The 14,252-nt window shown below is 42.9% G+C and overlaps 1 long non-coding RNA gene across 1 annotated transcript; it reads right to left on the bottom strand.

The window, feature by feature from the left end:
* Nucleotides 1–1,373: 1,373 nt before the first annotated feature.
* LOC120371585 lies at nt 1,374–2,172 on the bottom strand. The gene is made up of 3 exons (XR_005584452.1): nt 1,884–2,172; nt 1,666–1,744; nt 1,374–1,456 (listed from the first exon to the last, which is right to left on the bottom strand). It is a non-coding gene; the product is annotated as an uncharacterized LOC120371585 (long non-coding RNA).
* Between the last annotated feature and the right edge of the window lie 12,080 nt (nt 2,173–14,252).

Below are 14,252 nucleotides of genomic sequence, written 5' to 3'. Positions count from 1 at the left end.
TTGGTAAGTAAATAGTTTGACTGGTTTCAGCGGGGTAGCCATGTTAGTCTGTATCAGCAAAAAGAACGAGGAGTCCTTGTGGCACATCAGGCTCCCTCCTTATGACCCTTTGACCTCACTCCTGTCCCTGTTCTTTTATTAGTTGTCCCCCGCACTTAGTGGGTTTCCGTGGCCCTGTGGATCCTCCCCTTAGGCTGGGGGGGGATCCGTTAGCATGGGGCTAACGCCCGCCCCCTCTCCCGGATAACCCAATAGTACCTTAGAGACAAACATAGCCATCTCCAATTTTTTAACATTCTTCTTGAAGGTGAACAGGAATTGATGGTTCCAACACTTTTGGGAGCAATTTAATCATTTATCCCAGAGGTGGTTACCACATCTTCACCATCTCTGCCTGTTGGCCATCCAGATACAACTCGAAGAAGATCAGGAGCTTTAACATCTTGCAACCCTTGGGTCCCAGGTGAGTGGCCCTCCTGATCAATGAATCTATTGTGAATCCTGCTACACAGCCAGGCACACTCCTGCTTCTTGTGCCCCCATCACAAACAGGGCTGAGAAGTGCTAGATTGTTCCATCTAAAGGAGCAGAGTTTCTATTCTCTGACCCACCACCCAACTCTCTGGTGGATCAAGCAGCCACTGAAAGTACTTCCGTCTTCACTACCCCAAAACTACATCCTCAGACAAGGGTGCCAAACAGCTCAACCTCCTATGGAAGAAGGTCTTCCACCGCGTCTGTTTACTGATGCCACATGATCCTGCCCTTCAGTTTTTTGAAGGTTGCTTTGCCACCACTGGAGAGCTTTAACAACAGACAAATAGGGACTGAAAATTATTCCTTATATCTATCTGATTTAGTTTCTGTCAATCCCTACTCACAAACCCCCATTCTCACTTCCTCTTCAGGGACCAATCTCACAAGGAAATTCTGCATCAAAAAGTGGATTTCCTTCTCCACCACAGAGCCATAGAAAGAGTTCCACAATGGCACCTTCAGGCACCCCAACCTGGGACCACTGCAACTCAAAGCCTGGTGTTTTGGTGGGCATCAGGAGTAGAGCATTTATGTTCCAGGGTGGTTCAATCTATTCTTAACCGAAATAGGAAGGATTCTCCTAAGATATGCTATTCAGCCAAGTAGAAGTGTTTCTCCTCTTGGGCATGGCACCGCCAGAGTTCTAGAATATCTAGTTACCCTTAAAACATCTGGTCTCTCTGTTAGTTCCCTATAGATTCACTTAGCAGCAATCAGCATTTTTCATCTCCCTATCGACAACCACACTACCTTCATTTATCCCACAACTGAATTCCCACCCAGAATTCATCCCAAAAGTAATTTCAGAGTTTCACCTGAGTCAAACCATTCACTTACCAATATTTTTCCAAAACCACATGCTTCTGATAAGGAGAGAAGTCTTCATTCTCTAGACGTCCGAAGAGCTCTGGACTTTTATCTGCAAAGAACAAAAGCAATTAGCAAGACACCTAGACTTTTTGCTACCATAGCAGAGAGATCAAGCTGCATCTGAGCAGAGACTTTCTAAATGGGTCGCTGGCTGCATTATCCTTTGTTATCAAATAGCTCACATCCTTTCCACAGAGGGGATGAAGGCCCATTCCACCAGAGTGCAAGCAACCTCTGCTGCATCTCTGTGAGACGTACCTCTACTGGAGATATGTAGGGCAGCTGCCTGGAGCTCCTTATACACCTTCTTTGGTCCAGTCTTCTACTACTGATACACCTGTGGAACAGCAGTATTACACACAGCCATCACTTCTGCATCCTTCCACCACCCTCTTGTTTGACTACTGCTTGCTAATCTCCCATGTATGGAATACACATAAGGACCATCACTCAAAGAAGAAATGGAAGTTACTTACCTGTAGCTGGAGGTTCTTTGAGATGTGTGGTCTCTTTCTGTATTCTACAACCTGCCCTCTGTCTCCTCTGCTGCTGATCATAACTGGATTTGTGGCAGGAGAAGTAACTGGGGAAATGCTGGTCTGAGCCGCCCTTTATACCTTCGGTTCAGACCATGAGAACAACTGCAGATGTGCAGACAAATGGACGCTGCTTACTAAAAATGTCCAGACTCAGGCACATAGTGCCAGTACTGGATTTACAGCGCCATGGCACCAGGACCACGGTCCAAAGGGGCCCCAGACCAGTTCGTTCTTCTCTGCCCCCCACCCACCTCTCTCTTCTGCAGGGGCAGTGGGCAGAAACTTGGTCCTGCAGGCTCCTGCTGCAGCAGGGCAGGCTCTGCCAGCAGCCAAGCTCCCCTCTCCCCCGCCTCTTCCCCCTTCCTGCCCCTCCCCCTCCCAGGCTTCCCCAGCTGCCCAACGGCTGTTCCTCCACACGAGGGAGTGGGAGGAGCGGAGCTGCAGTGTGCTCACCGCTTGGGGCAGGAGGTGGAGAAGAGATGGGGCAGGGCCTTGGGGAAGGGGGTGGAATCAGGGCATGCCCCCTCCAGCCCCCTACTGTGAGCTGCTCAGGGCAGGGGACTGGGAGCACCCCCAAAACCCCAGCCCACACCCCCAGCCCCTGCCCTGACTCCTGCACCCTCCCACACCCCAGTCCCCTACACCCTCCACATCTCCCCATGACCCCAGCCCTGACTCCTGCAGCCCCCACATCCCCACCCCCACCCTGAGCACCAAAAAGGAGCTCCTGAACCCCCCCCATTCCCAACTGCACCCCTCACACCAAACAGGAGCTACCCCAGGTAAGTGCTCCACACCCCAACCTCCTGACCCAACCCTCAGCCCCCTCCCTCACTCTAGGTCCTGGCCAGACGACCCTGCATCCCAACTCCCAGCCTGCTCCTGCACCCTAATTCCCTCCCAGACCCTGCACCCCCAGCCCTGTGCTCAGTGCACCCCCACCCTCAGCTCAGTGCAGAGAGAGACGAAGACAGTGGTGAGCTGGAGCAGGTTCCCACAGGTTCCCAAGAACCGGTTGCTAAAATTAGACCTCTGTGGAGAACCGGTTGTTAAAGGGCCAGGGGGTGGGCAAAGAACTCCGGTCCGTGGGCCGGACCATCCTGTTGCTCCCAGGATTCCCAGCTGGGGAGACTGAGGCTCCCCCGGCCCTTCCCCCGCTTCCCCCCAGCTGCAGCGTGAGCAGCTCAGCTGAGCTCCGAAGTTGCTTTGAGCTGCCAGCAAGGTAAGGGGGGAGGGAGCTGCAAGCTCTAGGGCTGCTGAGGGGGAAAGTGGGGCAATTTGCCCCAGGCCCTGCAGGGGCCTCCGGCCCCACAAGTATGTCTCCGCCTGCCCCGGCCCCTCCTCCGCTCCCCCCCCCCCTTAAATCAGAACTTTTTATAGGGAACCGTTTGTTAAAATTTTGGCAGCTCATCACTGGATGAAGATAATGGGCTAGAACCAGGGAGAAGATAGGTACCCACTCTATGTGGGCAGGGGCGGGGGGGATCCTGTTTACCCCCTCCCCAGCCCTGCTGCGCTTGCAGTTTACCCCTGGTCTCTCCCTTGCTTCAGGGACCAACCCTAGCTCTGCTTTTGCCTCCGGCCCCTGCCTTGCTCCAGTCAGCAGGGACTAATCCTCCCCCCATTCCTCACTGTGCTCATCTTGCCCCTAGCCCCTGCTTCACTCCAGCTGGGGACCAATCCTTCCCCCCACACCATGCCCCACTATCAGGGTGGATAAAAATCGATGACTTAAAAACAATCAAAAAATCAGATTTTTGAGGAAAAAGACAGTTTCAATTAAGATACATTATATCTCATCATGGAATAGGGATTATAAATTCTAATTCTATAGTATGAGACAATATATTCACGTAATGTTTAAGAAAAGTTTTGTAAATGAGTTCTAATAGTTCATAGATTAGGGACCCAATCTTATGGGGTTCCACAGGCTTCTGTATAGATGATTTAGGTCAGGGGTAGGCAACCTATGGCACGTGTGCCAAAGGTGGCACACAAGCTGATTTTCAGTGGCATTCACACTGCCTGGGTCCTGGCCACCGGTCTGGGGGGCTCTGCATTTTAATTTAATTTTAAATGAAGTTTCTTAAACATTTTTTAAACTTTATTTACTTTACATACAACATTAGTTTAGTTATATATTATAGACCTATAGAAAGAGAACTTCTAAAAATATTAAAATGTATTAAATTAGAGTGAATAAATGAAGACTTGGCACACCACTTCTGAAAGGTTACTGACCCCTGATTTAGGTTACTCTTTCTATCTACCCAATGGGACTCAGTGCTCAGTCTAGAGGATACCATCAGAGATGCTTAGTTTTGCAGTTCTCAAACTGTGGATTTGTGTCTCCAGAGGTAACATACTTGTTAACAGCAAAAATATTTTGAAATAAATAAATAAATAATATAGAGAGGTGAGAAATAACAGACATCATCTCTATCGTCCCTCTGTAAATTTGTGTACACAGTCAATCCCTCACCTCTCTTTAAAAGTGCAAAGTTTCAAAAAGTTCAATGAATAGAAGATTGTTGGGGGGGGGGGGTGGAATAGATCTGGACAAGGTGAAGAAGTCTGGAGATAAATGTGAGATGCGAAGGATATATGCTTTTTTGTTAAAATATTATGTTTGCTGTCAAAGAAAAAAATCCAGAATACTTAACGTTGTTGTTTTAGTTAAATAAAACAATTTAAATGTCTTGCCTAATACAGCCTGGCAAGAAAATCCTCCAAATATTAATGATCAACCTGTTGAATTGGAGATAGTTCACCTCCCAATGACTTCATAAATATCTGCTTCAATTATCTTTGGTAAATGAAATAACCGAACAATCATTCATTTTCTGATATTGCTGTAAAACTCATCTGAAAAGTTTTCAAAATAAATCACTCTTTAAAAATATGTAGTGTGTACCTTCTAAAAATGAAACCTACATCTATCTCTGAGTTGTGAAGAATATGTATTAAGGTTATAACAACCAACAAGAATGCACTCTTATGTAGAAATCCATGATTAAATCGACTCTTCCTGACTAGTGATTTAAATCAAATCCACCCTGCCCGCTGTGCTCTTGCCCCTGGCCCCTTCATTCCCCAGGGAGCCCCACAAGTTAATCCAGCCCTGCATAGTGCACATGTGCACCAACATGTGGAACACAGATAGAGATCATACATCTTGAAGAACCTCCAGTTACAAGTAAGTAACCTCCATTTCCCTAGAAACTAGAAAATTTGATGAGCATTCTGGTAACTGTAGTACTTAAGTAGAACATTTAAAGCATTAACTACTTCCAAAGTTGGTCAGTATTATTATCCCCAGTGTATAGCTGTAAGGACTTTGCTATGCCATTTTCCTGGTCTGGACGATGCTCAGATATCACAGTGAAGAGAACCAGTACAGAACCCCTAGATCAGACAGATATGTAAACTGAAAGGTTAAGAATAAATGATGCAAAGTTGGATGTATAAAACTGGGTATCATGAGGCCCTGGTCCATGACTAGGTCTCCTAGGTGTTATGATAATACACATTACGAATAAATCCATTTTGAGGGATCTAGATAAAATGGCCTGCTTTTCAGAGAAACTGTCTATGACTAGTACCTCTGGATTAAGGGCTATATAATTTTAGATGCTCCTGATTTTAAAAATTGTCTGTGTGACTCAACAATGGGACTAGAGGAAGTCCACATCTGAACTGGGTTAGACAGTCCCTTTCTGAATCCCTTTCCTTTCTCACAGAGATATACTATTTAGTGAAGACTTTTGCTGATAGGGAGAGGAAGTGACTTGTTAATAATTTGTCTCCACCTGCTGGCAGAAAGCTTAAAACTGAATGCATCAGATTAGCCTAGGACATTTAAGAAACTGCATGTACACAACTAAAACAAAATTAGAATCATAGAATATCAGGGTTGGAAGGGACCTCAGGAGGTCATCTAGTCCAACCCTCTGCTCAAAGCAGGACCAGTCCCCAGTCAGATTTTTGCCCCAGATCCCTAAATGGGGCCCCTCAAGGATTGAGCTCACAACCCTGGGTTTAGTACGCGATGCTCAAACCACTTCACAACTTAGAATTTACATTACCCCCCCCCTTGCTTTGACTCTAGCCATCTCTCTTTGTAACTATCCCCACTTGCTCCCATTTACACCTTTTCTGTCATTTTCTGTTCATCCAACCTTCCTGTTTCTTTCTGCTCCCTTCTCTGGTTCAGACACTGTAACTTGTTTTAGCTGCACACGCACTCATCAATTAAATCCATCTTTGAACGTGCCCATCAGTCTGTTGTTTTGTCCACCAGGATCTTCAAGGAAAGTTGGTTGTTGCTGCTGCTGCTTTGGACATCGCTAATGAATTGTGCATTCTGCAGCAGGTGGCAGCCTTTCCCACAGCTGCCTACAGTGCAAAAGAGAAGCTGGCTCACTTCCCTCTCCTCTCCCAACCCAAGTTTGTTGCTATCTTCTGAGGGAAAAAATTGACTTAAAAAGATTTTTTTTGTAATTCAGTAAAATTCATTCCCCCCTCCTTTAAATGAACATGGGCAATGGTTGAGCGCAAGAACTCTCATCTTTTCAGGGACTTCACTACACCTGAGCTAGGCCACATAATATTTCTGCAAGCAGCACTGCTGTCAGCACAATCTTTTCTTCAAGGGCTGCTTTCTGTGGAAAACTCAAATGTGGGTGCTTAACCCTGAGATTTCCTGGGGGGAGGGGGAGTAAATGTCCCCTCCCCTGTAACCTGCCGGGGGAACTTCTTAGTGGAAATAGGGAAATCTGAGAGTAAATAACTACTGGTTGGGATGAGACTAAGAGAAAGTGAGACAGAAATAAGAGTGGGGAGAGCATGGAAGGAATTAAGTTTTCCTGTGCATATGATTATTCCATTTAGTATGTAGAATTTGAGTCAGTAAAATTACGTAGACGAGTGCTTTACCTTAAGGATATTCAGCCTTTAACAGCTGTGGAGCCATTTTGCCAATGGAGTTGCAGAGTCACAACATTATCATGTCCTGAAGCTGGGTTGTGATAGTTGTATCCTGATGTTTGGCAATGCAAGTCAGCATGGTTACATGTTTAAGGACAGTCAGAGTCTGAATTTGATGGTATCTTCCCAGCCCTTTATTACTCTCCAGGAACTCGTTGGCCTAATGCACAAGCTGCTGTCCTGACTTCTTTCTTTCATCCCCTTTTATTGAGGATTCCATCAAGAGCAGCTCTGACTAACCTACTGAATGGGCTAAGTTACAGCTCTTGGCCTTGGGCCATGTCAGAAGTTATTCTAAGGGCATGGCTACACTTGCAGATGAAGAGCCCGCTGTGAGTTAAACCAGCCCTCGGAGACCACAGCAGGGAAAGCGCTAAAGTGTGTTCACACTGTCAGCTGCAAGCGCACTGGCGTGGCCACATTTGCGGCACTTGCAGTGGCATTGGGAGTGGTGTATTATGGGCAGCTATCCCACAGAGCACCTATTCCCATTCTGGCACTGTGGCTTGTGGGAAGGGGGTGGGGGGCGTGGGGCATTCTGGGGCCTGTCCCAATGCCCTGTGATGCATTGCTTTGCATCCCAGCAATCTCTATGCTTCCGTCCACATTTGGTGCCATCTTTCAATGTTTTTTGTACTGCATGCTCTGTCTTCCCTTTTGGTCTGCGGGAATGGATCCCAAAATGCTGAGGAATATGCTGATGGGTCTCGGCAGCACGTCACAAATTTCAGTCAAGTTACTCCTTAAGCTACAATCTGACAATGAGGAGTCCGACGATGATGTTGACTCGCATAACGCATATGACACGACATTGCTTGTGGCATTCATGGATATGCTCACCACAGTGGAATGCTGCTTTTGGGATCGGGAAACAAGCACTGAGTGGTGGGATCACATCGTCATGCAAGTCTGGGATGACGAGCAGCGGCTGCAGAACTTTTGGATGAGAAAAGCCATTTTCATGGAACTGTGTGCTGAGCTTGCCCCTACCCTGCAGCGCAAGGACATGAGATTGAGAGCTTCCCTGCTGGTGGAGAAATGGGTGGCTATTGCAATCTGGAAGTTGGCAACTCCAGACAGCTACCAATCAGTTGCTAACCAGTTTGGAGGGGAAAGTCGACCATTGGAATCATGTTTGATGCAAGTTTGCAGGGCCATTAATCACATCCTGCTCAGAAGAACTGTGAATACTTTCCTAATCTTGTTTTTCCACCTAAGCAATTGGTGTAATTGTCACAGGGAAGTTATCTGATCATGACTGGATTTGCAAGTGATTTTCACAATCTGGAATGGAAGGCATGATAGTGCATGAGACAACTTCTTTATTATTTTTTATTATTAATACATAGCTCTTACAGACCACTTTTCATCAGAAGATCTCAAAATGGCGATTCAAACTAGGGAAAAGATTTGGGAAACCCTGATTTAAAAAAAAAAAAAAAGCTAAAATCTAAGGCAAGAGACTTTCATGTTGGCATTCCTTTCTCCTGCTGGTGGTAATAGTGATTGTTGTATTCATGTAAATACCTTACTATTACATTTTGGCTTTTAAATTTTTTTTTAAAAGGTAATAAAGGAAAAAAGCAATTAGTTTTTGTTTCATCATACGTGGTTTTCTCTCTGGATGTTCTTGGATAATCTTGCTGCTCTTGCTCTGCCATCAAAAGCTGAGTGTGTGTCCATTTAGAGTTGTAGATAATATTGCACAGAGATGCCAATCAGGGATAATTTGTCATAGAAAGATGACTACCCAAATTGCTGAAGACTTCTTCTGTGTGATTAACTGATCTGCCCACTGGGTGCCACTGTTGATACTGTACAATTGTTAAAGTGATCTACATTATTTTCCCATGGAAGTGGTATTATAGCGTATGGTGGAAGAAGGGCTGGAGTCAGGAATTGCAGGACCTAGAAAAGGCTACTCCTGCCCACTTCTTGTCAGTTCTTAAGAGGGACCAGAGGAGGCATTTGTTACAGGAGTGGGTGGGTGAGATTCTGTGGCCTGCGTTGTGCAGGTCAGACTAGATGACCATAATGGTCCCTTCTGACCTTAAGTCTATGAATCTCTATATACTCTACTTTGGAAAACTGCTTTACTTCCCACTTGTCCATACCTGTCAAGGCCCCTCCTGTGTATCTCTCTCTCTCCCCTTACATGAGTGTAAGTCCTATTTCTCCTATGAATTGAGGTCCAACTCCTCCTCCCAGCGCAACCCACAGGTACTATCCCATACCATATCCTCCATGTGACTGTATAACAGTACTCTCTGCTGGTTAGAGCAGGGGACTGAGCCAAAAGAACAGAGTTTATTGCTTACTTTGATTGCTATGTCATCTTGAGCAAGTCACCACCTTTCTCAGCCAGTTTCCCAGACTATAAAATGAGGATAACTCTCTCACTCACCAAACAACAAAGGTTAGTTGGATCCAGTACAACATTCAGGGTTGTTCCCCTCTGACAAGAGGCCTGTTCATATAAATTATCAGGAGCCTTGGTGCATGTCAGTGGTTTTCTTCCAGCGATACAAAGATTTCTGAATTTTTGTGTGTGTGATATCACAACCTATTAGGACTTTAAATATAGTAAATTTACAGCACAATAAATTGCTGAGCCAGGCAATCAAATTACGGAAGTCTTGTTCTTTTAAAAGCAGCTGGGTGTGGTATTTACCCTAACTCAGTTGTGCTGCATTTCAGGAAAGCCCTACAAGACACAAAGAGGAAAATATACAGCTACAAGGCAGAAGAGAAACTGCAAGCTACACCATGCAGCTACAATTGTTTTATTTAAGAATGATGCAATGCTTGTTTCTTTTTGCATTATATGCATTCAGATTTTGAAATGAGTGTTGTTTTATCAAAGATAAGTCCACCAAATCAACAAAAAATGTGAGATTCTATTCATCAAAGCATGTGGCTTTACTGCAATTTAGCTTTGTATAAAAGCTATTAGCAAATATAACAATAGTGTACATTAACAAAGATCTTCTGTAAAGTATGGAATACTATAATCAAGTGAACAAAGAAGTTAGACTACTTTTGCATATCATTAGCTCTGCAAATTGTGTATGCAAACTATACTTTAATAGTTTATTTTGACAACTGTTTCATTTTTCTTATAATAAACTCTTAGTAATAGGAGACCTCACTACAGCACACTCAATTAAATCTTTGTTGTGAGTTTTTAATGCCAATTACCAAGAGTGAAGATATGTAAAATGCAATTAGCAAGGGGGAAACTCTTGCTGGTAAATACTTTCCCATAGGGTTTTGACCAGTTATGCTTTCAGAACAAAAGTATCCCTGCCTGCTTAGGATTGATGTGTGTGTGGTTAGTACAATTAAAAAAACCTATTGACAGGAAAGGGAAAGTCATCTTTGTATTTTATAAAGATTGGTTGCTGGCTGAGTGCAGATTGGATTCCTGATAAATAGTAAAGTTATGGTCAGATGACATAAGAATCTGAATTTAACAGACAAATGCAAAGAAATTATTATCAAGGATAAAATGTTATCCTGATTGTGCCTAGGCAAAACAAATTCCTGTAGGAATCAATCTTGCAGTCCTTAATGAGGCAAATCTTCCATTTAAATGAGAGGGGCAGGTGTTTCTGACCATCCTGTGTTAAAAGCCCTGTGTAATAACTGAGCAGGATGCAGTATTCGCCCTGTCTCAATTTCATTGCTTGGCGGAGGAAGGGCTTTTAAAATAACTTACCCACAGCTCTGTGGTTCAACTTCCTTTTCTTAATGGAAGCACTTAACAGGTTTGTATGATGTTTTTTGTTTAAGGAAGGTGTTATGTAGTTCTGAAGTAGCACAGAAAACAGTACATTATACCTCATGACACAGGGCTTATGGTAAGTGCATTCTTTTTATTACTGAACTTAACAGCAGACTAGTCACATTTATGCTGCTCATCATACTGAGCTTTCTGTCAATCAGAAGTGTACTGGGTAGGTCAATGCATAGTTTCATTCTTATGAAACAACTTCATTTTTTTAACTAAGCTAACTTTTTTGTATAATATTTAATCGTTAGAAAGTAGGCAAGATTAAAAGTTGAGCGTGGCATGTCTGTGGTTTTAAAAGTTTAGCACTGTAGAAGCCCAGACAAGCAATACCTGAACAGCAACAAATTACACCCCTAAATTACAAATACATTATTTTAAAATGCTCATGTGCTTTGGCTTCATGGATACATTAATTAACCCATAAATCTGGCTAGTCCTTTTTTTTAAAATGCAAAATTATTGATAGATACCATCATGCAAATAGGGGAGACTCCCTCTGTGAGACGGAGCTCCTCCCAATCGCATTCAGCTATATCAATATGGTAAAGAGGGAGTTTCCCTAAACCCCAAGATAAGTGCTGAAATCCATCCTCAGCACTTCATTCCCTTGGCTATTCCAATTCAGTGTTCTGGGGACATGAGACAGTTACAGTAAGGAACTCAGAAGATTTGAAAGTAACTTTTTAGATACCCACACATTTTATTCCTGGCAAAAGCAGAAGATTTATCAATCCGTACAAAAACAAAACCTGCATGTAAAAACTCATCCTCCAGCATCCTCACCATTCAGAGTCCTTTGGGTTTTGGTCAGGATCCCCTGACTCCTCCTCTTTCTGCTCCTGCAACAAGCTCATTCTAGTTTGTTTTGGTCCATTGATCACATAGTCCCCAAAGCGCATGTGGTTTTTAACAGCATTTTCTAATACCTCTTCCTTTTTCTGCTGGGGAATTTCTATTGCACCAACCTCTCTCCGTGGAATAACTAGTTTATTTTATTAAGGAGTTTGGCCAAGCTATGTTCATTGTTCTACTAAGGCACAGTCATTCTGTGTTAATGACTTCTTTGATTGGGTAGCTGCTTCCAGACAATGTGTAATACCTAACCTGGTCTGTCAGCCAACAGCTGATTTGATAAATATTGAGGGTTAGTTATACATAATTCATAAAAATCAGAATTTGTAAATTCTACAAAGGTTTTCCCTAACAATCTAACTGAAATAATTCTATTCATTTAATCACTTCAGGAGGTTTCATAGTTCCCCAGGCATTATGGAAAAACTCACTGACAGTCTATTGCAGCAGCAGATTCTGTATCATAAGGAAAATATTGGCAGTGTAATGCTAAATGTTGAATTAAAATGTATCCTTGGCACTGGTCCAGTAGGTATGGTGATAGCTTGGTTTAGGGACACACTTATAGGTAATGTAATGACTGCAATTTAATTCTATTTCATACAGCAGTCACGCTGAAGTTAATTCAGGAAACTGGCTTGTGATGCAAAATAAGATCAAATCCTGCCTTACTCACTAATGATCCCACTGATATCCTCAAGACCACTCATAAGGCAAAGAGGACTTTGTCATGTTATATTAACTGCTTTAGAGGCGAAGGAAAACAATCTGTTTAGTTGACTTGCATTAACAGAATAGTACATGGTTAAAAAAAATCATGTAAAGTACTTAACTGTGCTACCTTAGATTACACCAGGGGTAGGCAACCTATGGCACGGGTGCTGAAGGCAGCATGCGAGCTGATTTTCAGTGGCACTCACACTGCCTGGGTCCTGGCCACTGGTCTGGAGGGCTCTGCATTTTATTTAATTTTAAATTAAGCTTCTTAAATATTTTAAAAACCTTATTTACCTTACATACAACAATAGTTTAGTTATATATTATAGACTTATAGAAAGAGACCTTCTAAGAATGTTAAAATGTATTACTGGCACATGAAACCTTAAATTAGAGAGAGTGAATGAAGACTAGGCACAGCACTGCTGAAAGGTTGCCGACCCCTGGATTACACTAACAATATACTATGTCATAAGATTTGATAAACTTTGTATTTTTAAATAACACTGAGACTTCCCTACATCATCTGTTTGCAAAGAAAACTAAAACCAAGTTTGAAAGCGGTGCTTAGGTTTTAAGTGGAATCAAGCCTGACTCTTTGACATTAGCTAATGCAGTCAATGGGTATTTGCCAATAAATATTACCTACCACTAACAAAATGGTTAAGATTTGGAGACTAATTTTTCAAGGTTCTATAACGAGAGACAGCTTAAGTCCCATTTTTTTTACATATTTGGATAAAAAGACATGGTGCAAAGATGAAATTAACAGCCATATACATAAACATAATTGGAGATGCTCCAGTATTATGGGAAACATTTTGTTGCTAACCAAATAGGGTCCCTACCACGGGCTAGGTCTTTATCTGACAAATCTGCATAGTAGTACCATATGCCACTTCGCACCAGCTAAGGAGCTGGCCTTATACATAATGTTAGTGGCTCTATTGATGAATTTAGTTTCTAATGATCAGACCTGTTTCTCATTTAAGTATAAGGTTTAATACTTAGTGAGATGGAAACTGTATTAAGTTGGCTTGTTCATGCCCCTACCAATGCAAAATTAGGCCCTAGACCTAGAGTACAATTCCTAGTGCTTTATTAAATCTAACCCTGGTTAGTTTTAAGAGTGCTTTTTATTAATTCTGAGGGTACGTCTATACTACCGCTGGATCGGCAGGTAGTGTTTAATGTATCGGGGCTCAATTTATCACGTCTCATATAGATGTGATAAATCGATCCCTGAATCGACACCTGTACTCCTCCTAAACAGGAGGAGTAAGCGGAGTCAACGGGGGAGCTGCAGCAGTTGACTCGCTGCCGTGAGGACGGCCAGGTAAGTCGAACTAAAATACTTCAACTTCAGCTATGTGAACAGCGTAGCTGAAGTTGCATATCTTAGTTTGACCCCCTTCCCTCCGCAGTGTAGCTCAGGCCTAAAATTTCATAGCAATGGCCTTTCTGGGTTAATGACCAAATTGTTGCTGTACATGCCTTGTATAACAACTTCACATTAGTAACTCTACAGCCAAAACTAGGTATTAGTAGGGAATGAATCTATCGTTTCAATCCATTTGATTAAAGAAAAACTAGAATACTTAGCCTTATAGAAACTAGAAACTACCATTTTCCTAGTGTAATAATGTGTTAAGTACATTTGTGATAGTTGTGTTAAGTACATTTGTGATAGTCAAAGCTAGAAAGTCACTTCTCTCTCATTCAAGCTATGTGGCTCTCACTACAACCACACAAGGCTCAGTAACATCAGGATTATTATCCACATCTGACTAAAAATAAGCAATTACTCCATGTTTTCTCTAAGCTCTGTCATGGTGATTGTTATACCATGCTGGAGGCAGCCAACTCAGCTGCTAAACAGAAGCGTATAAAAAAAATTATTCACACTGAACTGAAATAAACTTAACATCTCATTTAATCAAGCTTGCATAGGTATTGCC

This window comes from Mauremys reevesii, linkage group 9 (assembly GCF_016161935.1).
Source record: "Mauremys reevesii isolate NIE-2019 linkage group 9, ASM1616193v1, whole genome shotgun sequence".
NCBI lineage: Eukaryota > Metazoa > Chordata > Testudines > Geoemydidae > Mauremys > Mauremys reevesii.
Note: the sequence above shows the minus strand (reverse complement) of the source record. Positions and strands in the feature narration are given on the sequence as shown.